The sequence below is a fragment of the Pararge aegeria genome, chromosome 13 (assembly GCF_905163445.1).
Source record: "Pararge aegeria chromosome 13, ilParAegt1.1, whole genome shotgun sequence".
NCBI lineage: Eukaryota > Metazoa > Arthropoda > Insecta > Lepidoptera > Nymphalidae > Pararge > Pararge aegeria.
The window spans coordinates 1,719,501-1,734,383 of record NC_053192.1 but is presented as its reverse complement, the minus strand read 5'-3'; the positions used below and the strand labels follow the sequence as shown (position 1 = coordinate 1,734,383).

The following is a 14,883-nucleotide window of genomic DNA, read 5'->3' as shown; positions in this document are numbered from 1 at the left end:
AGGCTTTTCCCGAAAGATGTGGGTCGGTCGAAGCTGCGTAGGCTGTTCGATTTTAGAAAAAAAAAACACTTTTTCCTTAAAATCCTATCTATACATTTATTTAATTTTGGCTGAAATCTTCAACGGTTAAATAACTTGTATTATATTTCACATAATTATATTACTTTACCAATCTGGTTCTAATATTTAAATACGAATTATAAATGTAATATTTTTTACTTAAATGGATAACATATGAAACATTTCCAGTAAGTCTACATTTAGTATGTATAAAACGTTACACGACCCGTGATCCCGTGGAATTATCTAATTTGTAACAATTGTTACGCAAGAGACTGCGCAGTCTACGAAGCTTCGAGCGACCGGCTCGAGTCAGCCTCTGGAACTCGGCGAACGTCCCGGGCATCGGGGCAGCCTGTGACGTGAATTTCCCTGCGCGAAAATTCGATACCTAATTTTAATCCGATAATAACTCTGTGAGACATTATTTTTAAGAATTAACTCTGTGCTATGGTATTTCCGAACGAAAGCTCTGTACTTTTTAAATTTGGAACGATTACTTTTTTTCGTGGGAAGGTCTGTGAATGAAGGCATTCAGCTTGCCAGCCAGCGTGTGTGGATTTTACGGACGTGTTAAACTTGACAGTTCTTTTGTGTCCTATTAATTATATACAGAGCTCGTACCATGAAGAGTAGTCGCTGCGGATTTTTTCTCTATGACGAAGGAATTGGTAAGTAAATTAGTTAAATGCTTATTTAAAAATATATATTATGGTGTAGAAATATTTTTTATCGTAAAAAATCTATGTTGGCTTTACATCATTTTGTTTTGAAACGACTAATTTTTAATTATTCAATAAAATTGCTATAGATATTCCCACAGAAATAGAAATAGGTAGGTATTTATTTTTCTGTGATATCCTCATACCTGCGACATATTTTTAAACAATCTATACTTTTTGTTAGAACTATCCTTTTTTGAAGTAAAAAAAATGTTAGTAGGTAGGTAACTCAATTTAACATAATATCATGTTATAAGGTGATTAGAAAAAAAAAATACAAAATTTTCTTCAAATGAGGCAGTATAGTTCTGGATCTTTGCTTTTCAGGAGGGAAAATGTCAAATACCATAAACACCATTTAAAAAACAACAATAAATAAAGATACTCCTGTATTTTTCTAAGTATACCGTAGTTTTACATTTATCTGTACCTATTTATCTAGATTAAATACTTTCAGTTATTGTGATATTTGTCAAGAAATTATCAATCGGTATCGGCCCGGAACAAGGTTTTTTTTTGTCTATCCCTGTAACCTTGAAGAGGAACTTTCGTGCCTGGTTATTATCCCTTAACTCCGCTGACCCGAATTGATAGCCTGGGTTAAGCTCTAAAACCTTCATCATATGAAGGCACAACCGTGGAACATTAATACGCAGATAAATATGACGATAAGGAATCTAAGTGATCTGTCTGATTTTCAATTTGGGATTCGAGACCTGGGGATGAATGAATGAATATACTTTACTAATTATTGTATACCACACAGAAAACCGTGATAAATTAATATGCAGAGAATCGTGATGATAAGGAATCTTAGTAATCTGTCTGATATTCAATTTAAAATTCGAGACATGGTGATGCATGAATGAATTAATGAATGAATATACTTTTAATGTACACAAAACAGAAAACCGAATATGGTTATGTGATTTACATAATTAAGTAAAGTTTCTCGAGAGAAATAAATATTCAAATAAATGTCGAAGTTGTCTTAAACGAAAATTTGCAGTAAAGTTTTCTAAGCTATTTATTGCAATTTTGGAATAAAATAAAATCTACTACATAGGGAGAGATTATTGTCTATTTTTGTTATATAGTAATTAGTAAGTTTAAGTGAATAAATTGCAAAAAAAAAGTGAAAATGGAAAGTCGTTCTTCGTAGCATTAACGTGGTTTAATTTCGTTTGTTGCGTTTTGAATGACGTCAACTTATGTCAAATAGAATACTTTAATTTTAAAATAACACACACTGCTTTATAAAAACTAAGCTTTATTTGCTATAATCCGCGAAAAGCAGGTGAATCTGTATGGCATAATTTATAATGTATTCAATCTTTATACTCCCATTAAGTATAAAGATTGAAGAGATTATAAATTACGCCATAAAGATTCTCCTGGTTTTCTCGGAGTATAGCGAATAAAGCTTAATTTTCATAATATACTAGCTATTGCCCGCAACTTCGTCTGCGTTTGATTTTGTTTTTAAAGTATTCAGTATCACTAAGCCTTAAATGAGTATAGTAGTATATATATATATATATATATATATATATATATATATATATATATATATATATATATATATATAACATGTGACTGTCAATTAATTATAGACAAATATTTTGCAATAAAATAAAATTGCGACTATAATTAAAGATCTAAGCTATCCTATCTCTTAAGTTGGACCAGAATGCTGACGGTGTGCCAATTTAATTTAATATCGGTTAAGTAGTTTAGGAGTCCATCGCGGACAAACATCGTGACAGGAGATTTATATATATTAAGATATTGGGCTTCCGCAAAGTAACGCCTATTTATATCCAATACACAATGCTTTAAGCGATGGTAATACGCCTACAGTTTAATAACACGCGATTTATGAATAATTAATTATTATGTACGACATGAAGGTACGTTAAAGCGATTGTACATCACAGCCTTTATGCTTTCAATTGGAATTGATTAATGATTTCAATGAATAATATTATACATTATTATCATAATGCTTATTCAAATAACATGTTTCAACAGCGAGATTAATAATTTCGGTATAATATACTAGTACTAATCTTACAACCGTGTACTTCTCATGTAATTTACGCATCAAAAGTGCCAGCTATGGGCCTACTTGATAAATAATATACTACATGTCGATGTGGCGCTGGGAGCCGCTGGTAACAAGCGGCCCGGGGCCGTGGTACTGAGTCTAGGCGGTCAAAATTTTCCGGACGAAGTCGCAGGCTATAGCTAGTATAATTATAATAATAAATAATAAATATAGTTCAACGGGTACATACCACAATAATATTTATGGATTTGTCGATATTTCGATCCATGCAACTAGGTCAAAATATCGACAAATCCAAAAATATTATCTTGGTATGTACCCGTTCAACTATATTTAAGAAATGTAGATAAACCACGAAAATCTTAGTTTAAAATTTTAGTAAATAATAATTTTAATGAATCCTTAATGGTAAAAATATTACAAATACCAATTTTATATAATTTATGATATAATTATAGCTATATTTTTCCGGAAATTTCCTGATAGGTTCAAATTCAAAGTCAAAGTCAAAAATATCTTTATTCAAGTAGGCCCATAGGTGGCACTTTTGATGCGTACATAAGAATTATACGGTAGTGAGATGATGGCGATAACCACATTCGTAAACTTAAAACTAAAGCTACGAGGGTTCCAAACGCGTCCTGGTCTAAGAAGAAGCCCACCACAAACTTAGCCGGGTGTTTTTTTTGTTATCACCATCTCACAATGTCATTTTAAATTATTAGAAGAGCAACCTGGTTAGAGCAATAATTTACACCCAAGCTTTTTTATCGATTACGTAGTCCTTTATACTATAATAGGACTTTTCTATAAGCTTACGTTTAATACAAACTTTGAAAACGTTCAGTAAACAGTTACGAAAGAGAGCATGTTTGTAACATTATAAAAGAATGAATTTTGCTCCTTTTTTCTTTCTTCTCTTTCTAGTTAGTGTGTATACCTCCGCCAGGTGTAACTTTCACTGGAAACACCAACAGTGTGAGAGTGTAGTTCTCAAGTTCTCAAGTGCGCACTCTTGAGCACGTATAATTAACGAGGGCGGTTCTTGGTGTCTGACGAGCTGAGTATAGCATCATTATATTTCGTTAAGTTGCCTTACCACGGGCTTACCAATGACTGTTAAGATTTAATCAGTCATACATTTGCTCAGAAAGTACTATAATATGTATAAAAATGTAAACTTCTGTGTATGAATGCTTCTTCATCACATCAACATATTACCGGACAACTGCAGAGCACGGGTCTCCGCCAACAATGAGAAGGGTTAAAGGTCGTAGTCCACCACGCTGGCACAGTGCGGATTGCTGGACTCCACACACCTTTGAGAAAATTATGTAGAACTCTCAGGTCACGCAGGTTTCCTCACGATGTTTTCCTTCAACATGATATTTCAATTGCTTAAAAACACACATAACTTAGAATTTTGAAAAATAATTTTGAGTAAAGAATTTTGAATTTTGAATTTGTCGAAGGAAAGTTACCGCTTTTTATATTTCCTCGAGCGTGGTATATTTCTATTTATTTCTTTTACTCATTAATAGCCAATGTGAATGTCTAATGTGTAAATATACTACGACAATACACACATCGCCACCTAGCCCCAAAGTAAGCGTAGCTTGTGTTCTGGGTACTAAGATAGCTGAGGAATATTTTTTACTTATAATATACAGATAAACACCCAGACACTGAAAAACAATTATGTTCATCAACATTTTCCAGTTGTGGGAATCGAACCCACGACCTTGGACTCAGAAAACAGGGTCGCTGCCCACTGCGCCACTCGGCCGTCTAAAATAAAGCAATAAAGTTAGAGATTCAAAGTATATGCCATGCTGTGTAGAGCTAGCTTCGTAGCACAAAATACAATTCTTTTATTTGCATAAAACATTGTAGGTACACCTATTTAGTCATAATCTATGACATGTAAATCTTTATTTAAACAAATTCATGTGTATAATAACTAAAAAAACCTTCAAAATAATCAAAATATGTCGGCTGAATATGATAAAAATGTCATTAATTTTACCGTATGGAATAATAAATTTATAATCATGGAACGTCACTTAAAAATAACTTATAAATTAAATTAGTACCTAAAATAAATTATTAACTAAATTTCAGCTAACCTGGGCACTATGTTAGACCACACCACTCTGTCGGTGGTGATTGGTCTTAGGCTTGGCGCCTCTATAGTTCAGCCTCATTGCCATTGCGGTGACAGCGTTGACACCTACGGTCACCATGGACTCTCCTATTCAAGAAGCGCTGGTCGCTTCTCTCGCCATAGCACCATCAAAGACATCATCTGACGATCTCTTGCTACCGCTCACGTACCAGCTGTATCAGAACCTATTGGTTTGGGGCGGAGCGATGGCAAGAGACCTGATGGTATGACGCTCATACCTTGGCTGAGGGCTGGGATAGGCTGGGAAGGTCACTTGTGTGGGATGCAACTTGTGTCGATACCCTAGCTGCATCACACATCTAGGCCACCTCGTCAATGGTGGGTGCGGCTGCTACCAGTGCCGAGCAGGTCAAGAGGCGTAAATATGAAAACCTGGAAAGCAGAAAAGTCAGTTCCTTGGCCAACCAATTTGTTTGGCCATCCAAAGGGGCAATGCTGCCAGCATCTTAGGAACTGCGGTGGTTTCGAAGACGTATTAGATTTTATTTAGTTTAAATAGTTTATTTTAGGTTATATTTATAAAACAATTATTTTAAAGAATAAATAGATAAAGTACCTAAATCTTAATATATATAAATCTCCTGTCACGATGTTTGTCCGCGATAGACTCCTAAACTACTTAACCGATTTTGAATTAAATTGGCACACCGTGAGCAGTCTGGTCCAACTTAAGAGATAGGATAGCTTAAATCTTTAATTATAGTCGCAATTTTATTTTATTGCAAATTATTTGTCTATAATTAATTGACAGTCACATGTTATACATATATATATATATATATATATACTACTATACTCATTCAAGGCTTAGCGATACTGAATACTTTAAAAACAAAATCAAACGCAGACGAAGTCGCGGGCAACAGCTAGTAAATTATATTTTAGTATCCAAGAACTCTCTTACGTCACGTAATTTTGCCTTGAATTTCAAAAATGATTAATCTTTAAAAGCTATAGGCAATTTGTTGTTCACACAGTTCTAGTTCAGACGCAGCCTTACTTGCCCTGGTGGAATGTAATTATGGTTTAGCCTGACATCACATTCTGCGCAGTAACGACCGTCCAATCTGTCATGTTTAAAACTTTTTAATTAAAAAAAAAAAAACTCTAGATTTTGCTCATCACGGAGCGAAGGCTGTATATGCGTTTGGAGGTCGTCGTTAAGCCAGGATGTATTCAATAGATTTTGAATACAGTCTGTAAATCGGGCTTTTAGTATGAAACGCTTTTAAAAGTTGTATATTCTTATTGCGTTTGTAATTTTTACAGCAATACAATCGACTAGTATTTAGAATACATTTTAACTTGTTATCTATTACTATTCGGCTGACGGCCGAATGGCGCAGTTTGCAGCGACCCTGCTTTCTGAGCCCAAGGCCGTGGGTTCGATTCCCACTAGTGGAAATGGTTTGTGTGATGAGCATGAATGTTTTTCAGTGTCTGGGTGTTAATATGTATATTCTAAGTATTTATGTATATAATTCATCAAAATATACATCAGGCATCTTAGTACCCATAACACAAGCTACGCTTACTTTGGGGCTAGATGGCGATGTGTGTATTTTCGTAGTATATTTATTTATTTATCTATTTACTATAATTTAATTTTTATTGCCGCATTGTTCTCAGCAAGTGTGTTAAAACCTTGTCCTTTATTTTATTTTTTAATATTTTACTATTTTCGACATTATTTAAACCGGCTGTTTATTACCGAGTTATGCCTGAACCACAGAATTAAGAACATACAGAAACCGTGTACACTCTACTTTAGAAGTGTTTCTCGAAGGAGTCTACCATTCAGCAATTGACAGTAATTATTTTACCTCTAATGTTCTAAACGTATTCCAGAAAATGGGAAAATGGGAAAATGGCTAGATGAGGAATTTGTATTTTTCTTAATTCTTTGTCCCGAACATATATAAAAACCCTCTCCTTTTTGTAGTTGTTTAAAAAAGTTTTAAACTAAAAACAATTAATTCTATCATTCAAAAAGTATAATTATTTTTGAAATATTTAAACCGTCTATATATTATGAAATAATGCCCGAACATACATAAAATAACCTTTTCCTTTTTGGAGCAGTTAATGTACAACTATTGTATAATAAGGGGTGTCACATTTAGGGTATTTTAATACCTTATTATAAACAGTTGCATACAAGACTGTTTCTACTCCCGTGCTTTAAGAACTTGAATCGCTCTATTTTTGGAAACAAAACAAACTAAAAAAAAGAGGGAAAATAAATTAGCGAAACGCGCGTGAATGACTGTTTGTTTTTTAAATTCATTAAGATACCACGGATCGAGCAGTAATAATTTGGTTGTCTGTACAGTAAATCCTTTGCGCAGAAGGGATTAAAACAAAAACGAGTGTTTTTATGAAATTCAGTATAACATTGGATCATTCAAAAACTAAATATACAAAAGTTTACTCAAAAACCTAATAGTTTTTGAGTAAACCACTGCTATACTGAAATAAATCAGATACAGCCCAGCCCTAACTTCACATGTAAAATTTAAATCATGAGACTCCTGTCACTTTATTAGTTACGCGTCGCATAACGCTACTATGCGCGTGTCGGTCCTCCATCTTCACAGGGTTGTCATAAGTAAACACTTAAAAAGTTTTGAATTCGTTTGTATGGAAAAATAAATATGATACTTTTGATTTAATATTTTTACAGGGTGTTTCCTTATGAAATATACTTATGAATCCTTCAATATTATTTCGTAATTACGTTACACGTTGTATATATATATATATGTTTCTTACTTAACTAAAGGTGGTGTTTTTTTATATGTCGCTTATGTATGTTAAAAAAAAAAACTCATGTTAGCTCTAGCACAGACATTGGTATAATTGAGCTGCATTTTCCAAAACGCTAGCAATGAAATAGCGAGTGCTTGGATTTTATCAGGTTTTGAATGGTGTTCAGTTTGGACAGCCGATTGGCGCAGTTTGCAGCGACCCTGCTGTCTGAGTCCAAGGCCGTGGGTTCGATTCCCACAACTGGAAAATGTTTGTGTGATGAGCATGAATGTTTTTCAGTGGCTGGCTTATATAAATTTATAAGTATAAACACCCAGATATATATAAGTATTTATGTATATTATTCATAATAATATTCACTAGTCATCTCAGTACCCATAACACAAGCTACGCTTACTTTGGGGCTAGATGGCGATGTGTGCGTTGTAGTAGTATATAAAGTATATAAATAAAATATATATTGAAAATAAAAACAAATAAATATCAGTCAAATTTTTTTTATGAACGCTTCCGATACGGCATTCCACTCGCGGGAAGCAAGCTGAAAGGCGTGATTCAAAGAACGTGATCGCGTGTCGAGTGGGACTGGATCGTTTTACGATCAACGAGAGACCGAGTAGCGCTATCGATGTAATCAAGCTGAAGATGGTAGATTGATTTTTCCTTTAATTAAGTTATCCTACCGTGTCAGTGCTAGGCTTGTTTATTTTGCGTACTTTCATAGTGTAATGTCGTATGGGATCTTGTTATGGGGCAGAGCTGCTGATATAGAAACTATATTTATAATACAGAAAAGAGCTGTGCGATCGATATATGAACTAAGATCACGCGAATCCCTTCGTACCAAATTTAAAGAAATAGGTATACTTACAGTAGCCTCGCAATATATTTATAATAATATTATCTTTATTAAACAAAACATAAGTAATTATAAACAAAAAGTCGATATAAACAGTCGACTAACTAGAAACGGACATAAATTAGTGATATCTGCATATCGTCTGAGAAAAGTACAGAAATCCTTTGTGGGGATGGGTATATGCTTTTATAACATGATACCTAAGGTAATATTAGATCTACCTTTACCTAAGTTTAAACAATATATTAAAACACATTTAATAAATCGTGGTTACTACACGATTGATGAAGCGGAGTGGCCTGCTTCCAAGCAGGCTCCCATCTCTCACAAAACAGAAAAATTCTAAAGATTGTTAAACTTTAAAATTATGTTGGAAAAAAGCAATCTGCTGAGTTTCTTGCCGGCTCTTCTCAGTGGAATCTGCCTTCCGAACCGGTGGTAGAGTCACTACAAACAGACTTGACGTTTAATAAGTGCTTATTAATTAGGCCTACTTGAAATAAATGAATTTTGAATTTTGAATTTTGAATTTTTGAGTGAAAATACTTTTTAGCACACTTTGCCGATCTCTGTGGCGCAGTGGTGATGCCCTATGATCTTACCGGGAGGTTACAGGAAATTTGTACGCTTTTATAACGCAATTCCGAATGTTATTTTGAACCTACCAATGCATAAGTTTAACAATGTATTACATTAACTTAATGATTGCTTGGAAGCAGCTACGCTCTCATCTTCCGCAAAATAAAAATAATATTGTAAAATATTGATGTTGGAAAAGAAAAAGTTTTTTAACATGCATAAGCGACATATAAAAAAAACACCACCTTTAGTTAAGTAAGAAACATATATATATATATATATATATATATATACAACGTGTAACGTAATTACGAAATAATATTGAAGGATGCATAAGAAATGAGTTTCTTGCAGGCTTCTTCTCAGTGGAACCTGCCTTCCTAACCGGTGGAGTTAATATATACAGACCGACTTGACGTTTCGAAGGTGCTTATAAAAAAGGGCTATTAGAAATGAATGAAGTTGTTTATTTTAATATGAATGTTCTCCGGTTAACAATAAATATTTTTGGTCGCGGCAAAAATACGTGTGACTTTATGTCAATGTGATTATCATAAACGCCTCTGCTCGGAAGCGTTCACCCATCCGCGAAAACAACCCACACATATTATGTGAAATGTAGTAGGTATCTTGCTTATATATTATTATAAATAATGCAATAAAATAAAATTATAAATGATTCACGAGAGACACCAGTGAGATTTTTTAGCACAAATCGCCTGCGGGTGTTTTGTGAAAGTTTTTATCATTTTTGTCCGTCTGTCTTACCGTGAGATTTCCGGGGGGGGGGGGGCCCTCCCCGCCTCGCCCTGGGTTCGCCGATGAATACATGTATCACAAACATACATATCAAGAGTTCCAACGAAAGTGTGCCTGTTTTTTACTTACTATGTTAAAAACACATTTCAGCAAAATATATGTTCTATTCTATTCAAAATTTAGACTTTTGTAACGTCAAGTCTGTCTGTTAACCGGTAAGTAGCCTTAGACAAGATTTACTAGCTAGCAATCGAGGAGTCGTTTTCTTTATATCGCCTGTTATTTTCATTTTTGTTTTACAGCGTTTTGTCAAAAGCCCGACCTAAAGAATTGTAGGCAAATTTGTGCTTTAATGCCATGCAGATAAGATCCCATTACTGCGATGTTGAAGAATTTCTATACTCGAGAACGACTCTTCGATAGCGAAGGAGCAAATCTTGAACTAGGTTCCACATCAGGTTCCTTATATATATAGCTTGCATCCTGGATATTTCTGTAAGCACCAGATAACATTACCGCGGTATTTTTAAATAGTTTTTAAAGGCGCAATGTTTCCCGATTCTGATAGCCCGGATGCCGAAACATGTTTTGGTGAAATCATAGAGATTAACATCGTACGGACGGACATAGAATAATTTGAATCCCAAGAATTAAAATTGGTTTTCGCGAAATTAAAAAAATAAAGAAATAAACAGCTAGTACCTTATCTAAGATAGTTTATTATTAAATTATTGTTGTCAATACTGCTATTCATAATTGTCTTAACTAAACTAAATAGATACGTCTAAAAACAGTGTCCTCCCAGAGGGCAAAGTATAATAAGGACAACACTACTTTTATAACTGACACTTTAATCTAGCTAAAAGATTAGTGCAGGAAAGAATTAACTCCACTGCCACAATCAATATTTAAAAAAAATGTACACGTGGTTAAAAGGTTTGCCTTTCCTGAGTTGTATGTAACCCAGTTGTTTCAGATAACAACACTAGCGTACGTTAAACTAAAAGCTTTCACCCAGATATTTATGCTGGAGTTTTCCCTTCAGCCTAAGGTTATACGGTACAGCTTCTATTTATAGCGTGGAAAGCTTGTTTTCCATGTTTAACAGCCAGTAAAATTGCTGTATAAACGGAAGTTAATAAAAACTTTTAATAAAAATTGTTCTTTACATTTTATATTAAAAGTGAGAGGTGTTTTTTTTAATGCAAATATTTTTTATTATGAATGTCTATTTTTTCATAAGCAATTGAAACATCAAGTTTGTCTGTTCGTGGTGATACTCTCGGTGTGAGTATCACCACGAACGGCGAAAGGCAATTTCTACAAAGAAGGAACTGGTACGATACTCAGCATTTGGTCTCTTAAAACAACAAAATTTTACAATTTTATAAATTGTGCCATTACCATATCTTTTGCAAGATGCTACCAAGCAACCTTTACGTCAAGAAATTCTTTAATTTATAGTAAGTTTAGGTGTATCATGTATAGGTTTAATAAAATTTTATAACAGGTTAGCCCACTACCAACCTGGCGTCGTCAAACCCCGTGCTTTGAAGAGCAAGCCGTCGGTGATGATTATTATCACTGACTTTTGATAAAAGTTGTCAACACCCATGAAACTGGGTTGGAGTAGCGTGGTGGGTCTGTGCTCCAAAGCCCCCTGGGAGCGAGGCCAGTGCTCATACTTGGTACATTCACAGGCCGAGGATGAATCTATAACGACATTACCAACTTCACGCAATCAATAGCTAATATTATCTGCCGAATTTATTCAGCTTATACGATCTCGTTGTATTGAGTAGAAGCAAGAGGGCATCTTCAGAAACAACTTGTTTGATTTCCAAATGGCTTCGCTTAACGCCATTCCGCACTCTGCTTCAAAATGGAAAGCGATTGCCTTTGAAAAGATTTCATTTCAACTTGGCAATGGCTAAGGGAAATTGTAAAGGTTTCGCGGAAAATTGCCGGAAAATAGCAAATGGTCTAGGAAATTTTGAGCGTGAATGAAATGTAGTTTATGATTAGATTTTCTGTGTGGCTTGGGTTGATTGAGTCAACTTGATAGATAATAAGTAAATGGTGTGGTCTAGTGGGAGACTTAGTCCGTGGCTAGTTACTACCCCACCGAGCTATTCAAGCGATTTAGCGTTCCTGTACGATACTGCGGTTTAATATAACCGTGTGTATGTGTTGTGGTGACGGCCGATCAGAATATAGTTATCACCACCCCCCCTCTTTCCGCGGGTGTAGCAGTAATACGTGTTACTACCATTTTCTGCAATCAACAACCCGTCTGGCCAGCGTGGTGATTATCAGCAAACCCTCCCGTTGGGAGAGGCCATCAGTTAGCCATCGGACTGATATTAATGATAAATCTATACTTATTACTTATAATAAAACTGTAACTGGAAGATTTCTGTACATTTAATATGTTTAGAAATTTTTTACCGGGGGATGCTTTATAATCGATACTGAGTCCAAAATAGATTTTTATTTAATTTTTGTCTGTCTGTCTGTCCGGGCATCACGTGAATACTACTGAATGAATTTAAATAAAATTTGGTATAGTGTTAGCTGATATTCCGGGTCAATAAGTTTCTCCGGGACTGATTTTTTTTACCGGGGGATGCTTTATAATCGATACTGAGTCCAAAACAGATTTTTATTGAATTTTTGTCTGTCTGTCTGTCTATCTGACATAGACAGATCCAACTACTGAATGGATTTAAATAAAGTTTGGTAAAGTGTTAGCTGATCTTCCGGGTCAATAAGTTTCCTCCGGGAAATGGGAAGAAATTTTATATCTATTTCCCTTTATAGCTCCGTTAACTTTGAACCGATTTTAATAATCCTTTTTTTATTTGAAAGTGAATACTATCAAACATGCATTGTCTAATTTTAATGAATTTCTAATAAGAAAAATTTCTAAATTTCTCGGAGATGAGGGCCAAAACTCTTCACAAATAACAAGAGGTAGCAAGGCATATGGGACAACAATCGAATGCATTCGTACCACCCTACTAATATTATAAATGCGAAAGAGAGGATGGATGTATGAATCAATATATCAACTAAAATAATGACAACTTTAGTAAGTTCAACTCAGTATACCACGTAAAATAGTAGTAGGTACATAGCTAGCTACGAATATTATGACGTTAACATCAAATCTATTTTAGCTTCTCGTTCGACTCATACGCGGACGAAGTCGCGAGGGTCCGCTTTTGTTAAATATACTCGTAACTTCACCTTACCATCTTAGATATTACTGCATCATAACATACCACCAGGTCCCTCTAGTGGGAAACTAACGCACGAAGCAACGCAAAAAGCAACAAACAACACAGTTGGCAAGAAACACGTCCTACATAGTGCCATCCTGTGTCCTTAGGTGCATGGGTGTTAAGTTTTTGTGCCTTTGATTACATCGGCAACCATTTCCTTCAAATCGGAACACAGCAATGCTGCTTGGCAAAATTCAAATTCAAATTCAAAATTCATTTATTTCAAGTAGGCCTAACATAAGCACTTTTGAAACGTCAAGTCTGTCTGTGTGTAGTGACTCTACCACCGGTTCGGAAGGCAGATTCTACTGAGAAGCCGGCAAGAAACTCAGCAGTTGCTCTTTTCCCATATCAACAATTTACATTTTAAAATTCATTCTTTCTTATGAGAGATGAAAGTGGAGCAGGATGCTTCCAAGCAACCTTGTCATTAAGAAATTCATCAATTGTATAGTAACCTCGCTGTAATTAATGTGTTTCAACACATTCTTTTAACTTATGCATTGGTAGGTCCAAAATTACCTTAGGAATCATATTATAAAAGCGTATACTCAATCCCACAAATGATTTCTGCACTTTTCGCAGACGATATGCAGACTGGCGGCAGAAATAATCATGGTTATAGGTAGTTGGTTCCCGGACGAGCTGCCTCGAAAACGGTTCTACTACAAACTAACTAGAAAACTAGGTTTTGGGGCTTCGGAGAACTAACGGTATATAGTTCCCAGTACACCAGGTAGGTCATCAAAACTGGTGGTGGTTTTACTAGTAGTTCTTATTTCGAAAAAAAAGCAGAAGTCTCGACTCCCCGACCGAGACTTCTGATGTTAATATAAGGGTGAGGAGTAGTGGCGTGCATAGAGGGTATGCACAGGGTATGCAGATGATATAAGATGAAGGAAATCTCCAGTACGAGTTATAAATATTAATCTTTTTATAACTCTTACATTGCCTATCGTCAAGTTTTTTATAACTCGTACTGGAGATTTCATTCATTTTATGTCATCTGCATACCCTGTGCATACCCTCTATGCACGCCACTACTCCTCACCCTTATATTAACATCAATATCATACAAATAGTACACGTTTGTTTACGTACTGTACTGTACTTAACGCTACGTATTAGCATAATGAGGTCGCAACCCAATTTAAATTATACTTTACATTTAACACGGGTCGGAAGTACCGGGAAATACGCCCCGTTTAAATTTTGCACATACCACGAGTTTTACCGAGCCGAGATGCGTTGGCTATACATTTGGATCCTGACTGAAAATCAGCGTTGCTGTATTTCTTTGCACGTACCTACTGCTTTGATACTGCCATTGACCACACCGACGCAAAGTACTTCTTAATTATTGTTTGTTTTTCCTTATCATTATTTTATATTTATTTGTATTTTGTTGTTAGGTTATATTAAATTAAATTATCGAATTTCTTCCCCTGCGGGAAGAAGATTACCCGTTATAATGGGAGATATATTTTATTAAATGTGCATTACAGAACCAAATTAGGAAAATTGTCCCCTATACCTCGTATCTCGGATTGCTATAATAAGTGTGTGACTAAGCTTAATGATTTAGACATTTTTCATGA

General features: G+C 34.9%; 1 protein-coding gene across 1 annotated transcript in view; it reads left to right on the top strand.

Moving 5' to 3' along the window:
- Positions 1–404: 404 nt before the first annotated feature.
- LOC120628748 overlaps positions 405–14,883 on the top strand; it is an 88,602-nt gene continuing 74,123 nt past the window's right edge. Inside the window, exon 1 of the mRNA XM_039897354.1 lies at positions 405–731. The gene's annotated coding sequence lies outside the window, so the exon portion shown is untranslated. The remainder of the gene's footprint in view (positions 732–14,883) is intronic.